Below are 16,678 nucleotides of genomic sequence, written 5' to 3'. Positions count from 1 at the left end.
AGCCTTTTAATAATTTATCAGTAAAAGATAATCTTACCTTTAGATAAGTGATTTTGCAGGGTACATTTTGCCGCATTATTATGGAGCTCTTTGTATTTTTCTGGGTCTAGTACTTGTTATAGAGAGATACAAGTCCAATTTTGTCCTAAAAATGGGAGGATTTCAGTATTCCAAGTATTCTACCAAGTGAGTTACATCTGAAAATTAAAATAAAGAAGTATAATTTTAATTTCTTCTTGAAATAAGCAACTGTTTTTGAAAATGCCCCCAAATGTATTATTTCTAACTCTTTGCATGCATATATTTTTATGTTTGACCTTTATCTACGATCATCTTTGGCTCTCAGTTGCATACATTTTATCATTTCCCAAGTCTAGAAGACTTCCTGTTGAGAAATATGAACTGGGTTAATGGAAACTCTTTGGGAAACAAACTCAGACACCCAGGATTTCCCTTTGTGCTGTGAAATGCAAGATAAGCAATTTGATTTGGACATAATATCAGTCTTTAGTCAGGCAGCTGGGGAATAGGCAGTTAGAATTAAAACATGTTGGACCACTGACAGTCACTCTAGCGAGAGGGCAAGTCGCTGTGCTTCGCACAATTTCAAACTGCTCCGTCAGAACTTAATTTGAGAGTCTGTATACATGCACCACTGAAAGTGGCCATGAATAGATGCATCTACCCATTAGAGCTGTTGGAGTTTTAAAACTCTGATATGATGAGAATTCAGACATCATGATATTAACACACGCTTCAACCAGAACCGAAAGGAAAGAAATTACATGCTCTGTTTCTTTCTGTTCTTTTTTGAAGTGAAGGTTGAGAGAGGAGGTGAGGTGAGGGTGAAAAATATGAATCGGGGCCTATGCAAGCCACGATCATAATTGTGAGAAATCCACTTTTGTTTTTACTGAAATTTGGTGATTGAAATGCCTGGAATACACACCGTAACCCGGGTGTCGTTGCTTTAGGCTAAAGGTGGAGATTGAAGGTGAGGTGCAAAGGGTGCCGATGACATCGCTGAAAGAAACAAAACCAATGCAAATTTCACAGATTAATAAAAAAGTAGCTTCTCCAACTCTAGGTTGTGCTTGGCTCGCTGCACCTTTTCTCAAGCCTGGGCTTCCATCCTCCTTAAGGACACTGTGTGTGCTCCCCACCACCTTTCCAGTGAGATCCTCAACAAGCACGCTGGGGCCCTTGCACCTCCCTTTGGTAACTGGTAATAGGATCTCCCCTGTCCTACAGCTACACATGATTTGCTCACTCTCCTTTTATGATATTATTTTACAAACTGAGCTGTTAAGGTTGTGTTTGAACTTTCTGAATAAGAACTTTAATTAGGGAATCAGAAGGTTTAAGCTTATGCTTTTTGACAACTGAAACCAGTGTCTATAATTTTTCATATCTAAAATATAACTATTACCTGCTTAGCTTTTTTTACTTTCAACTTGTAAAGAAAGTTTTCCTTCTTCTCAAGTTCCCTTTTTTACATCCAGTAGGACCAGCTCTTGGGACTGTCATCAGTAACAGGAAACGCACACACCTCAGGGGGCAATAATAAATCACCAAGTTGCCAAGAAGTCTAGGGATTTTCTTTCTTTGTCTAGTCATTGTCACAGCCAGTGCCTTCTTGAAAGACGTGCTTTCATTTCATTGCCATATTTGGTGACTAAGAGTTTTCTGGTCAATTTAGTAAACTTTTAACTATCTTAGAATTTAATTAGCTCAATAGAGTGGCCAAAGGAACCTCCACATGACCACACATATGGATACATTTGAAATAAATGATGCCTGCTGACCAGGGTGGGTGGGCTGCTCCTCTTGTTAGTCTGGGGGGTGGTTGTGAGTTGTCTTGTTTTTGTTTTGGAGGGTGAGGGTCACTGGTGTGGGCAGGTTTCCAAACTACCTGAGAATCATGACCAGGAAACTCACAGCCGGCTCCAAGAGGACTGTACAGCTGGCTGGACGGGGAGCAGGAAGGAGAAGGGGTTGTTAAAGGCACTAAGATTGTTTCACTTGCAAAGCATAGAGCAGAGCTAGAGAACTGCCGGGTCCCCACAGGAGGGGAGGAACCAGGGAGGCTGCAACCAACTTCCAAGATCCTTTTATTGAATCAGAGAAAATAATGGGTTTCAACCACAGCGGAACTGAAAATGGGGTTCATTTCATTTAGCACCAATCATTTCCATGCGTTGATTAGTAATGTTCACTGGCCTAAAGGTGCGGTACCCAGAGTGCCAGCTTTTGGAAGAAGCTTGTTAAGTCGCCCATTGCACTCCGTTCTCCACCACGTTGTCTGCAGTACAGTCATCTAGGTACAGACGGAAGAGGAGGCCGCCAGATATTTGGGAAGTCACCCAGACACAAGAAAATGTTTAAAATGTCAAGGGGCTATTTTTCTCACAGTTGGGATGGGAGTGGGGCCCATCATGAGGGCACAGACCTGCTCTGTGAAATCCACTTCAAAAGCTGGGGCTGTCTTCAGACAGACCTTTCTCGCTCCCTAATAACCCAACTGTAGATTTATCATGAGAGAACTTCTCTACCAATTTTGCGGAATATATTTTTATTTTCACCTGGTTGGCTTGAGAGTAGTGAGCAAGCAGCAAGTGATTTTCCCCCTTCAGCCAGCTGTCAGCCCTTTAGAGACACAGCCCAAGAGATTTCCAAAATGAGTAAACATCTCCTGCTGTTTCAATAGCAGCCTTCAAACTGATTCAGAAACCGCCCAGGCAGGTATTCTGGGTCCCCGTGTGATTCTGGACGTGTCGCTGACCTCTCTTCAGGCTTAAGTGAAGTTAATGTTTTTCCCTCCTACCCACTCACAGCGGTGCCTTGGGGATGGAAAAAAAAAAAAAATGGATGTGGCAAAGTCCAGGGCAGATTTGCTAAATGCCACAGGAAAAATCAGGTTAAAAGCATTTCTCTTTTGTGAAATGCAGCTGCCGTGTGAAGGACCCAGGGCACACAGTCTTCTCAGTTCAGGGACACACACATCCGTGTTTCCAGAACTCAAAACCCGGGGTGAAACGACACAGTGGAAGGTTTTAAGAAAGGGAACAGTGTGTCCTTTTTCCATCTAGGAGGCAAGTCCTCTTCTTGCTGATGTCTCTGGAAAAGTGAATGTGGCCAACATAAAGGTATTTTACTGCTGGTGCTGCTATAAAGAGACCTCAGCGTTCACATCTCGGAAACCTGTCTTCAGATGCAGTTTCACCCCGACAAGTGATCAGGACTGAGCTTTCCTGAAGGAAACTTTGGTTATTGGTTTAATTATAGGCTTTGGGAGGGGACCCTGGCTGCATCTTTGGTCCCTTCTCAACTCTTGCTCCTTCCTTAAGACATGTTCATCCCCCGCGTGGTCTCCTGCCAGCGAGACACCGCAGACTCAGCGCAGGAACGCCGGTCCCTGCGAAGGGGCCACACACGCCGAATCAGTGTGCAACACGGGGATGTCTAAAGAGCTGTCTTTCCAGCAGCACACGCTCCAGCGCACCTTCCACCACTTACTGGACACATTAATCAGAAGTCAGGCTGGCTGGGATTCTGGCCACAGATGCAAGGCCTTGGTCAGAAGAGTTGTCCAAAATGCCAGCAAGCAAAACTGAAGTGCTCATTTTTTCTTGATGGGAAACACCAGGCTATACACAACCCCACGGAGGCAAGAAACTGGGGAATGGGCTTTGCCGTGGATCCATCCTGAGGAGGTGAGGTGCTGTGGGCCGTGGCCACCTGGTCCAGCAGTGAAAGACAGGACGTCGGCCAGCATTTCGGAAAGAAGTAGTGAGGTGTGGGGGCGCCTTCCCAAGTCACCCCCTTAAGTTTAAGGCTGCCGCTCAGACTTGGGAATGCGCTTCGCACTGGCTCCCGGACGTGGATGGAAGAGTTGGAAGGGCGTTTGGGTTTTTGGCTGGCGGGTTGGTGTTTTGGTCTCGTCATCGTAGCCATCCGGTGTGGTTGACACAACTTTAGAAAGCCCCAGTGCCTGCCCTGGAAACTCTGGAGAACCAGACATTTAATTTGCTTATTATTCTTTCATTAACGTATCTAACAAACTCCACGGAACACTGCGCTTGGTGCTGGAGATACAAGCGGGAGGAGACCCACACCCTGCCTCCGGGAGCCTCCAGCCCGGAGCCTGTTGCGGTTCTGCAGGTGTGGTTCCAGGCAAATCTGCCCCCTGGACCACCCGTTCTGAACACTGGAATCAGAGACAAGTGATTTCTTGAACTCACCAATAACCAGTTCTCGCCAAAAATGCCATCTAGATACAAGAAAGAGATTCCTGTGACCTATTTGCAAAGACTTTGTTTAAAACTACAGTTGGAAAACAAAAGTAAAACAGTGGACTTTTTCAGTCTAAAGTGAGGTGATCTTACTGGGCCCCTGTGTATTTTTATGTAGCGTCAAGGGCAGAGCAAGAAAGGAGGTTAAGGAGAGAACTGCTGGAGCCCCCTGTTCACTGTCTTGGATTCATAATCCCTCTTCTCCACACTGGAGAGGCTTACGAGGCTGACACCCACACGAGGCCAAGGAGGCAAATCCAACTGTAATGGCTTCACACAGTGCAATCAGATAGACTTGTTTTTATAGAGGGAAAAAGCCTTCAGATAATGAGACTGGGCAGAGCCTGGGAAGTAGAGGTGAATGTCCAGTCTTGAAATGACCCCTCTGATCTTTGCCGAGCGCCCTGGGCCAGTCCCCTGATGTCTTTGGGTCGCAGTCTCCCACTTGTAAATGAGGCACTGTGCTCAGTGACACCTGAAGGCCCTTCTCATCTAAACCTTCTGTAATCTCGGCTAAAGGTGGCACCGTGCAGCGTGGTCTGCGATTTTAATTCATTGATTAGGCATTTAATCAATGGCCAAAGCGGCTTCAACGCTCAGATTAGAATAATTATGGCGAAGCTTCAAGGTTAATAATGAACTAAAAGAAATGAGCCATTTCACACCTCTGCTAGAGCTCTCCTTTCCAGCTCTCAACAGGAGAACAAATAAACAGCGATGAATTCATACAGAAGCAAAGATTATTTTTGGCAGTTAGAAAAGTTAGCCACTTCTTTGTTTACACATATGCATTATATACATGCATAGGTGTCTGCATTTATAAATGTGTATATTCATGCTGCCATTTGTCATGAAATGTGACTATTCCCAAATAATAAAGTTATAATTGCTAGTGTTTGTAATACTTACTGAGCACCTACTGTGTGGCCAGCACTGTTAAAGACTTTGTTAATATTATCAATAACTTTTCATTAAATTCTAATGTTTCCACTCTTAACACCCACCCATTTTGATTTCTCAAAATGTGGACGTTTATAAAGTTTATTGCAACCATCTTGTTGAGCAGGCATAACTCTTAAGAGTGTCGAGAAACAGTATTTCATAAAAAGGAGTCCAGTTTGTCTGAACTTTTGAGCATAGCCTCGCTGGAAAGGCATCCATTTGATCATGTTGTGTCTGGGGGTGGGGCTTCTGCCTCTAAATAACTCTTCTTTGGGAGAGAGAGGGAAAACTTTGGAGTACATGGCCAATGGAAAACATTTCCATCTCTTTCGAGATCGGGGGGAAAAAAACACCTTAGTAAGGCTCAAGGAAAAGTTTCCTGGCAATGAGGGTTACATTTGATAAGCTTCTCTGATATTTGAGTCACATCTTCTGGAAACAGGTTATAGAATAAAATTCCACACAATTGAGACAGTTCAGGTGTGGTTCTTTCTGTTGGACCATACAAAATCCACACTCACACTGAAATTTCGCAGGATCGCCAATTTTCCTACTCTTTGGCCTTGCAGCCCTCCCAGAGCAGTGAGGAAGCATTCAGTAGCATAAGGGACGTGTTTCATATTATGATGCTTATAATTCTACATGTTTTCCCCAAATGTACAAATATAAAATGTGCTACGTTCTCCTCATATGCTTGCATGTGGAAAACAGAAATAAAAATTGTTTACTTTGGCTGCAACAAATGTCATTCTCTTGCTTAGTGGCTTTTGATATCCTTCAGCCAAACCAAACACGCAGCTTCTCGAGAAACCAGAATCTGTATTTAATACAACGAGTTTCTCACTCCCAGCCTCCCTTCTCCCTCTCTCTTTCTAATGACTCCATTGTTAAATAAGAAATGGATAATGTGAACTTCCCCAGCAGCACCAGTCATATTTGTGGCTGTTTCATAAGTAATTTAGGAAAGCAGCTGAAGCACAAAGAAGCTAAATTATTAATTACAGTATATTTCTCTGCTGGGTATCACGATAATCTTCAGTATTAATGCCCTTCTTACAAGGGTAAGGTTAGGAGACTGAAGTCAGTGGGTTAAACTGATAAACAATTATGAAATGTTTTCAGGTGAATCGTTGATTCTGATTTTATCATCAAACCAAAATAGCACCTCATTTAATGCATGCATGGTCTAAATATTTATCTATGTTGATGTGTTGATCTTAATTGTTCTAATACCTTCTTTAAATGGTTCTCTTTGAGAGTCATACACCCTTTGATTCAGTTCTCCAAAGTCAAGTGCAAGGTTACCCATCACGAATTCAGGGGCTCCTGTGGTGTGGGCCGGACGGCCAGGACCCAGCGGTGTCCCCAGTGATGGAAACCAGTGGTCAGAACCCCACCTCGCCTGAGCTGGTAATTTGGGCAGGTCACAGGTTAACTCAAAAGCTATGATTAGTGGACATGTGTCCGACGTGGCTGTTGTCTGGAAGTCTGTGCATCCGGCAGCCAGAGTAAGTCAGAAGAGACACTGGTTCTAATGTTTCTCTTAAGCCAAACATGAAAGAGTTTAGGCAGAGATCATTAAGCAAATGAAGAAGGACAACAACAAAAGAGCACAGGGCACTCCTCGCCTGGTTCAGACACCACCTCTGTAGGGAAGTGATCACTCCCTGCGGGCCAAGCTCCTGCTTCAGAGTCCAGGGTTTCTACCTACTTTAGCCATTGCGTCCTCCTCATGACCCCCTGCTGCCTCCAAAGCCTGAGAGCCTCTTCCATCCATCCCTGAGCTACTCCGTTTCTTACCTCCCTCAGTACTCGGTTTATAAATCCTGAGCATTACCATTTGCTCTTTTCCCCCTAAATCTGCTTTTCCTCCCCCCTCCTTAAGCCACGCCCACTGCTCCTTTTGCATTCAAGACTATGTTACACAAGGGGGGAAGGTATAGCTCAGTGGTAAAGTGCATATGGAGCATGCACAAGGTCGTGGGTTCAATCCCCAGTACTGCCATTAAAATAAATACTAATTATCTCCACCACCACCCCCACCGGCAAAAAAAGACTATGTTATACAACACTGTAATAAAAGACTATGTTACACAACATTGTAAATCAACTATACTTCAGTAACAATAAAACTCAAAAAGTAAAATTTCAAAAACTGGGTTGGTTTGTGCCTACTCCTCTTGGAAGCATATCTGAGGCTGGGGCATACGGTCCTGAGTGGTCCCTCCGCACTGCTCCGTTCTGGCTGTCTGGCCCCAACCACGGGAGTCCCAGAATTCGTGACTGGCAAGCTTGCACTTGACCTCACAGGGTGAGTACCCACAGTGGGTGGAGGCACACGTGAGTGACTGTTGGTTTGGTGGAAGCTGTTTAGTGCTAAAGTGGCATTGCTTTTCACTATAGAAAAATCTAGTAATATTTTTTCAGCACACAAGAAAGAAAATGCTATCTTGAAGCAAATGGATATATGTTAAGATGATGTAGAGTGCAACAGGAATTACTTTTTACATGATGCTTTGAAATAGAAGTTGAAAAGACAGTGGAGACATGAATGTGACTACTATCTCCCCACAGACGAGGGAGGGGAGCTGGTGTGTGCCCGGAGCTGTGAGTCTACTGCCTTCACACACCCACATGCTAGTGATTTTTGAGTAGGATTAGAAAAGGCAAATTCCATAGCCCCAAAATAGCAGGCACTACTCAACTGATGAATAGGTTAGTCCACAAGACAGCTCCCAACTGCCTGCTGGCCCTACCCCAGTTAAAGGAACTTCCAGAAATAATCCTTCTTCAAATTGGATTATCCATGCAAAAGATTCTTTATTAACAATTTGCATCAGGGTTTGGCACACTATCCATGAGCTAAATCCAGCCCACCTCCGGTTTTGGTAACTAAAATTTTCTGGCAACACAGCCCACCCCATCATTTTTGTATTGTCCATGGCTGCTTCCCACTATAATGACCCAGCTGAGTAGTTGTGACAGAGACTCTGTGGCCCACAAAATAAAAAATGGTCCTTCGGGGGAAAAGTTTGACAATGCTTGACCTACATAATTTAAAGAGAGAGTAGTTCGGTCAAACATGCTTTCTCCAGTGGGAAAGTAATAGGGTTGGATATATTCTTTTCTGAAATAAATGAGGGACCCAGGTCTCCCATCCTTCCCACTTGGGCAGACCTGGGCCTGGAATCTGGCTGGCTAAGGGAGCAGTAATGTCTGGTTACCGAGTAGAGTAACCATCTAGTCCTGGTTTTCTGGGGACTGTCGTGGTTTTAAAACTGAGCCTCATGTTCCAGGCAAACCAGGACAGTTGATCACCCTGACATGTAGTGAATAGCTTGTAGGGTCTGAGGCAGACTGACTTGGGTTCAAGTCCCACTTCTTTGACTTCATGCTGTGCAGCTTGAGTAAATTACTTAATCTCTCTGAACCTCAGTTACCCTATCTATGAATTGGGATTGATTCGCTTTTGAGGAGATATGGTAAGGATTAAAGGGAATTATGCACAGAAGGAGCCTAGGACAGAAGGGGTCCTTACTAAATATTCATTCCCTTCCTACCCTTTAGACCATTAAGGGCTAGTTTTTTTTACTCAATCTTTAGCCAAAATTCCTCTTTTCATAAAACTATCAGAAGGGGTAATTCTTTCTTATGCACTCCATTTTCTAATGATGTCATTCCTTTGCCTTTTACAAATAAATGTCCTAATAAACAAATAACTTGTCCTGTAGTGGGGGAAGTAGCCCATACACGTAAAATTGCCTGATTTTCAACTTAACTGTTTTATGTTTTAAACATAAACACTTGCAGATGAGTGGTGGTTGAACTCTGCTCTGTCCAGCTATGGACACATCCCAGGAAGGTTTGCTGCGCCCAGATAAAGTAGTTGGTTATGCTCCAGGTCCACAGCCAGATGCTGAACTCCCGGGGAAGGAGGCTCAGGGACTTTTTTCTAATCTAGCATTTGTGCCTCTAATGGAGGATGTTGACAGAGGCTGTGAGCGCTCCCTCTCTCATGATTCATCTGATGGTCACTATGACCGAAGCACTAAGTGGACCAACATGCTCATTAATTTTTTAAAGAGGTTAATAAGACACAGACGGCAGTGTCCAAATCTGATAGCAACTTACATGTCGTTAAAGGTCCCCAGGATGAGATCCAAGGGACGAGACAACATTAATCTTATCCCAACTCACAGCATTTTGATTTAAGATCCAGTTGGTTAGCAAATGTGCAGGATGGAATTAAATAATATGTACTCCTGTGGTAGTTTATATTCCCAGTTACACTTAAAATCCTAGTTGGTCCCCAGCAAATTCAATTTCCTTTAACCTGTAGCTATAGGACTTTGAGAAATCAATTATTTTTTTTTACTAAATGAATCCAAAACTATCAGCATTTTAATTTAATGCTCAGTTTCTTAGCAAATGTATAAGATCGAATTAAATAATGTGAACTCCTGTGGTAATGTATAACTTAAAAAGTTCCAAATACCTACTCAATCATGGCTGATTCTCAACAAATTCAATTTACTTGAGCCTGTGGCCATGTGATTTTAATAAATCAAATTTTACCAAATTAATTGGTCAAATCAGTCAAAATTTACAAATTCTGTGAGAAAATAAGTCGGTTGATTGGCTGATTTTAATGGCTAATGCAGCAAAATGAGTCAAATTATTAGCTCAGAATACTTACTTTAATAATACTTACTGCTTTAATTTGATTTAAACTATAAGCATCTGTTTGCCTTTTCGATTAGGAAAACACCAAAAAGCACTGGTCTCCAAACTTGGCTGTGCCTTAGAACCATCTGGGGAGTTTTCAAAACTTCCAAAGCCCAGGCCACACCCCAGGTCAATTAAATCAGAATCCTGGTGGGTGAGACTCAGGCTTCAGTCCCTTTGTGAGCTCCCCAGGTGATTGGGAACCACTGACATCAAATAATTAGAGTTCAAAGTTCAAATAATTAGAATGAAGCCATGGTAGTATGTTTTGCATTAAGGTGGAAACCCAAGTTGAAGGAGAAATGAGAATGAGACTTTGTAATAACATAATAGTAATTACTGTAAGCGAGTAATTTATTATATAATTTGTTACTGTTCTGTAAAAGATGATAGCTATGTATTGAGTTCTATCCAAGTGCCAAGCACTGTGCCAGGCATTTTACATGGATTATTTTATTAAATTCCACACATGTCCTCAAAGCCTTATAAAGTCACTGTGATTATTGCGCCCGTTTTATAAATGGGGAAATTGAGGCACAGGAGGTTAAATACTTGCCCAAGGACACACACCTAGCAAGTGGTCAGGTAAGAGCCGGCACAAAGCCGTGCGAATCCAAAGCCTGTGTGTGAACTGTTTTTGAAAAGCAGTGACTTGAAACTCAGTGCTGCTTTAGGTCTTTGGACATCACACTCTTATTTCTCTGGGGTATTGTTTTTTGGGCTTTTTTCCACTTTTCTTTGTTTCTGGACGCAAAGGCCTCTCCAAACAGCACACAAAACCAATTCCTGATGCCCCTGAGAGAGAGGTAGGCCTGGATTTATGCATATAATAGGCAGAGGAGTTAATATTCCGCATTAAGAGCTCCCTCTGTCTCAGGGGAGTTGCTGGCAGACTTAAAGCACTCTCAGGCAGCAGAAAGGAAACCTGAAACAAAACCCCCACCTGGGGGAAAGACATATGTGCTGAAACATCTTTAAAATTTAATTGAAAAAGAGAAAGAATATAATGGAGCTTCCCATTCACCGAAAATCTTGTTATTTCATAAAATCTTCAGTGCTGACCTGTCAACCTGTATGGGCTTGCTTTTAAAGTTTTGGGGGTTTGGGTTTTTTTTTTTTTCTTTTTTCTTTTTTGGAGGTAGGCCGTCTCGGTAACATGTATTCAATACCAGCCGAATTCTTAACATCAGCTGATAAACATTAACATTTGGGGTTGCATAATGAAAAATAAAACAGAAAGAAGAAAGAGAGATGAAAATACAATATAATGTCATGGTCGTTTACAACAGTTACCTGTGACAATTACAGCTCTGCACACTCATCTCTGAATTGTGTCTTCTCTCGCCTTTTCACATAAAAGCTGAGAGAGGAGCTAAAACTGCCCTGAGAAGCTCCCCCAGGACCGAGGCCGACCGTCAGAGCAGAATCCGGGCCAATCTCAGCAGTTGTGTTTTCTCACGCAGCCCACTTACCTCAGGAGAGCAGTTCTCCTTCCGAGCATCGCCCAGACCCAGCACAGCCCCGGCCGGGAGGAGGGCGGGGGGCTCTGTGCCTGCCCCGCAGCCGCCAGGCCATTGCCAGGATGGGACGGAGCCTGCAGCCCACGGCAGGCCGGGCGCCCGCCACCCTTTCAGGGCACCTGGGCCTTGGAAGGGACCAGAACTCCCCTGCAGCCCCAGGCAGGGCCTCGGAGGGAGCAACCCGCGTCCCGGTGGAGGGCTGGGTCCCGGAGCTCAGTGCTGCCGGGCGGCGTCCTGTTTCCAGGTGGAGCTGCGCACCTGTGGAATGTGCACCCACCTTCCAGAAGGGTGAAAGCGCTGGGCGCCAGCCACGCTCGGCTTCCAGAAGGTCACCTCCCACTTCTGGGGGGAAACAGACCAGGACTGCGCACGAGCCGGAACCCATCCCTAGTCTGACTGTGTGGGAGCAGAGTATGGGGTCCGTTTTAATTTCCTCATAGGCTTCCTTCTTTAAAGACAAATTTTCTATGGTGCTTTCTAAATAATACTCATGTTTTCAAGTTTAGGAGCGTGGCCAGGGGAGAATGTGAGTCTTGTAGCTAGCAGAAAACTCAGGAGAAAAATATTTTAAGGAGATGATGTCAAAAGACTGAACAAATCCCGAAGGAAAGGCCAGGCAGGCACCACGAACACGGAGGTTGCCTGAATCAGCTCTCCCCCGAGGCTCCCGTCCCCCCTCCACGTCGTGCGAAGGAGGCAAAGGTCGGCGCCGGCCCAGCTCCGGGCCGTCCCGGAGACGGTAGCAAGCGCTTAAGGGCACGCGTTCGTTCCCCTTCGCCGGCCCTGCGTCGGCCCGTGTGCGCCAGCACGGAGAAGGGCGGCCGTGGTCTGCGCGGGCGCGCCGGCCTAACCCGGGGAGGGCTCTGCGCGGCTGCCTCGGGGCCAGGAGGCCCGGCTCCGCGGTGGCAGCAGCTGGCGCGCTTCCCGGCAGCTCCCTGCAGCTGCAGCTGTCCGTGCTATTTGCAGCTCTCCACATCCTGAGAGCTGGAGGCCGGGCCTCTCCTTGGAGCGTGTGAGTAACACACACTGGCAGGCAGCGAGAGGAGTAACTGGGAAAACGGGAGAGCGGTCAGGGCCTTCCTGGATCAGGGAAAGGCCAGGAAGTGGGGAAACAGAGCCCTGTGGGGGCTGAGGAACTTCTGCTGGGGCTGCCCAGGGTGGGTCACGGAACCTCAGCGGCCCCCGCTCCCCGCCAGAGCCCCTGAAACAGGGTGAGCAGCGAGCCCCTAGCCGAGCTGGGAAATGAACCACCTTCCTGCTGGATCTCCCCAGAGGGGCCTTTCCAGACTGTCCACCATGTCCCCCACCTCGGTGACCCGCCTGTTATCACCTTACCCTGAACAGCGTCCAAAACCATCTTTCTTGTGTATTTATTTGTTCACTGTTTGTCTTCCGCATGAACACGTGGGCTCCTGGAAACTCAGGAGGTAGGTGCTGGGTCTGGTGTTTTTTCTCGCTGAGTCTCCTGTGCCAAGCACGGTGCCTGGCACCTTCACAAGTGACTGAATGGCTCCGGAAGGCGGGGCTGCCTACTAAACAATCAGGGAACTGTATTTGTCAACTTTCCATCCTGAAGAGGTGTTGTCCTCAGCCTGTGGACAGGAGCTGGATTTATTTGAGGGGTAAGGAAATTCATTCTCCCTGGCTTTGTATCTTTTCCAGCCCACAGTGTAGGATCTGCTAAATATTAGTGGTCTTTACATTTTCTTTATGTGACCTATACCACTTGTCACTGTTTAATGTAATCTTATGTCATTTAAAGAAGGTTAAATTGTGGGGTAACTAGAAAGCAAAAATAATATAATTTTAAGCACGATCATTTAGGGGCAGATTTTCCCCTAACACTTGGTTAAAATAAATTTGAGGAAGACTCGGTTCAATTCATTCAACAAATTTGACTTAGTGACAGATCCAACGTAGTCTGTTGTATTTAATAAGAATTCAGCCCATAAAGGAAAATTTAATGGCATTAATGGAATTACCTTTATGTATTAATAGAACTAAAGGAGTCTTAACTCTAAAAGCAAGTGTTCCCTAAACGTAAATATTTTATACTCAAGAAGAAAAGCAGCTGAAAAGAAAAAGCTTGTCAAAAGTGACAGTTCTATCTGATAATGATATCCATATCTGGAGATACTATGAAAATTATGATATTCAGTGGACGAATTAGTACTCATTCTTCCCAAGATCTGAGTTCATTACTTATTTCTCTATAATTATAATGAAATGTCTCCATTTTTTGCTAGCATTATCCCCGATCCCTCCAGGCAACTGGGTGGTAGGGTATGTCAACCTAAATTTCTGGAAATAACTTGTATCCTGTTCAGCATTAGAAACCACATGTTAGAATTTGTAGTTCATCACAGAAGAGAAAATGAATTCATTCACAAAAGACTTATTTTTGAGCACCTACGCAGGTGATGCAGTAACCAATTGGACAGGAGCAGCCCCAGCCTTCCTGGAACCCACAGCCCTACTAGAAAAAAATGTTACCCCATCATTTGAAGGGAGTGGCAAACAATTATGTAATTTGAATTGCATTTTGACTCCCTCCCTGCTTTTTTAATAGAAAGTGGAAAATAGAAATCTCGTGCAAAAGATCTTGGCTTGAAGGTAATGTGTTTGGAGTGAGGGAACAGGGAATCCAACACCACAGCCTACAGATTTTTGGAGAATTGGTGGGGCGGGGAGTTGGCGGGGGTGGAGCCTGCCACAGCCCCATCGGAGAGCCTGTAGGATGTGCACCGACGCTACAAGGGTCGGAGGTTCTGACCAGCTCCCTTCAGTGACTACAGACACCGTGCTTCACTGGAGATTTGGGTCAAGAGAGGAAGGATCCAGCGGGATCAGCAGAACCTACCTGAGAGGAAAGGAGAGACAGAGGTCAGCTCCATCGTAGACTTTACAGATCAGGGACAGGCTTGCTACCTGCGGGGTTCTTTCATACCTTGGACTTTCTCTCAAGGAGAGGACATTTGAGTGTTTGCCCTATTTTTATCATTTTATCCCACGCTAGAAGTCAGGCTAACTGGTTTAAGGTAGTAGGAGGAACTACACACAGTGAAATCATACATTGAATGGTACAATATCATACATTTATAGCAGCCCCGTTTTGATGAATAAAATTTATTTTAAAAACCCTTTTATAAAAAATTGAAAGACTGCTTTGTATTGGATGAAAACTTAGATTTCAACCCTAATTTTGATCAGTTTTATCATGAATACATTTTGCTAGTTTATTCCTTAAAAATCTTTCTCAGGCTTTTTCCTCTTAACTTTCTAAAGTGATAGCAGATGGGTTTTATTTTATGTTTTTAACTAAAATTGGATCCTGGGAAAGAATCTGGAGTAGATGATAAGAAGACTGTCATCTGACAGTTTCTGTTACTTACCTAACTGCCTTCCTCCCTGGAATTAAAGGTACCAGAAATGTTATGGAGACCCACATTTCCCATCCTTGGGAGGAAAATAACAGTTCTAGGAATTCTTTTGTTTTACAAAAATTAGTGGAAGCTACTCCCTATAAGTCTAGTGCAGTGAAACCACATGTTGCCTGTCTCTAGGAAAAAATGGTTCCAGAGTTCCTTTCCCTGGAATGTGGCTCCAAAGAGGCTGTTCATTTTAAAGGCGGTGCTTTGACTGGGTGCTCAGTAGGTCCCCCAATAAGAAAATGTTAACAATTGTAGACAAAGATCCCTAGAACAGGCCCTCCATACCCAGTTACATGGGAGCTCCTGCGTGAGCCTGGGGCCGGTTACCTGCTGACCGTGCTGGCTGCCATCCCTGGCCCAAGGGTCTGCTAACTTGCCAAAGAGGGACCAGAACGTCAGACTCACAATATCACAGGCTCCTGGACAAGTCCACTTATTTATCATCTGCTTTACTCTTGGTCTCTCTTGTTCTACAGATTTAAATAAAAAGAAGTAAAGTTACATATTAAACTCTGACCTCAGCCTTTATTTATTTTTTTGTCATCCTTCTATTTGATGATGGAGGCATGAAAGCTAGTAAAGATATATTTTCAAGTTAACTTGTTTGCACTAGCAGTTTCTTAGTAATTTGCCAATTTTAAAAAAGAGCTATTTATAATAAAACAAAATAGAAATGTCTTTATGATTTTTAAGTGAGGTTTTAAAAATTATTATTGGTGGCGGTGGTGTGGCAGCGACATGGCCATCGTCTGAGGCTGACTGTTATCAGAGTTCCAACTCCACCTACAGAACGGCAAGCATCTCTCTCCGAAAAGACCAAGAAGAGCTGCTTGAGAAGCTGTTGGGCCGCCGCTGCAGGGCCTGCAGAGGCCCGAGGACCGCTTCCTCGACGGGTACATCGTCTTCTGCTCAGGCCTCGGCGTGCCGCCTTGAAACTTCTTTATCACTGCCCGGGAGTCCTAGATACTCAAACTCAGCAGCTGCTCCAGCCCAGCTACAGGGGAGGAACCTAACAGCTCGGACATCCTGGTTACTAGAAGCCACTGAATACAGTTCCCCGGGCTCTACGGTAGGACCTTGCTGTTTATCTGTTTTGTACATAGTAGTTTGTATCTGCTGATCCCAAACTCCCAATTTATGCCCCTCCCGTCTTCCACTCCTGGTAACCATGGGTTTTTCTTCTGCTTCTGTGAGTCTCGTTTTGTAAATAAGTTTATTTGTGTCATTATTTTTAAATTCCACATATAAGTGATATCATATGAAAAAAATTTTTTAGAAAAGCAAGAAAGCGCTAATGCTTTTGTAAAATTTTCAATGTTTTTTTCACCCATTCCAGTTGATCTACACATTCTCTTTTTGCAGTCCTGCAATTACTTGCATGTAAAAGGTCTTCTTGTTAATCTTCAACCTGAAAGGTAGTAAAATAACAGAAGCATAAAGGGGAACTGGACATTTCAACCCAACGGCTCTCCAGGTTTTTCAGGCTTTTCATCTGCTCCTTTTTGAAGGTTTACCCCTTTCACAATTTCCCCCACTGCTATAGGCTTGAACCTTTTATAAAATCTTAGAAATCATGACCCTACTCTATGTCCCTTATATGTAATATTGTCTCAATCACCTTTTAAAAATTTATTACACTTGGATGAAAATTTGCTGAAGGCAGCTTGATTAAAACTAACCAAATTCATCATTTCACTTCAAAAACTTAAAAACTGACTTCAAAGTCAGACTTTTCACTTTGAGGAATATATTTATGACCTAACAAAAT

The 16,678-nt window shown here is 44.2% G+C and overlaps 1 long non-coding RNA gene across 6 annotated transcripts in view; it reads right to left on the bottom strand.

Annotated features, from left to right (window-relative positions):
- LOC106730733 overlaps positions 1-11,825 on the bottom strand; it is a 98,203-nt gene extending 86,378 nt beyond the window's left edge. For 2 of the 6 annotated variants that reach the window (XR_004325754.1, XR_004325756.1), the window contains exons 1-2: positions 11,432-11,824; positions 38-197 (exon numbers count right to left, since the gene is read on the bottom strand). This is a non-coding gene — a long non-coding RNA (uncharacterized LOC106730733). Of the gene's footprint in view, positions 1-37; positions 198-11,431 lie in introns of all 6 variants that reach the window. The other 4 variants (XR_004325753.1, XR_004325752.1, XR_004325750.1 and 1 more) reach the window with 4 other exon arrangements.
- Between the last annotated feature and the right edge of the window lie 4,853 nt (positions 11,826-16,678).

This window comes from Camelus ferus, chromosome 14 (assembly GCF_009834535.1).
Source record: "Camelus ferus isolate YT-003-E chromosome 14, BCGSAC_Cfer_1.0, whole genome shotgun sequence".
Lineage (NCBI taxonomy): Eukaryota > Metazoa > Chordata > Mammalia > Artiodactyla > Camelidae > Camelus > Camelus ferus.
The sequence above is the reverse complement of the archived record's forward strand: the minus strand, read 5'-3'. Positions and strand labels throughout refer to the sequence as shown.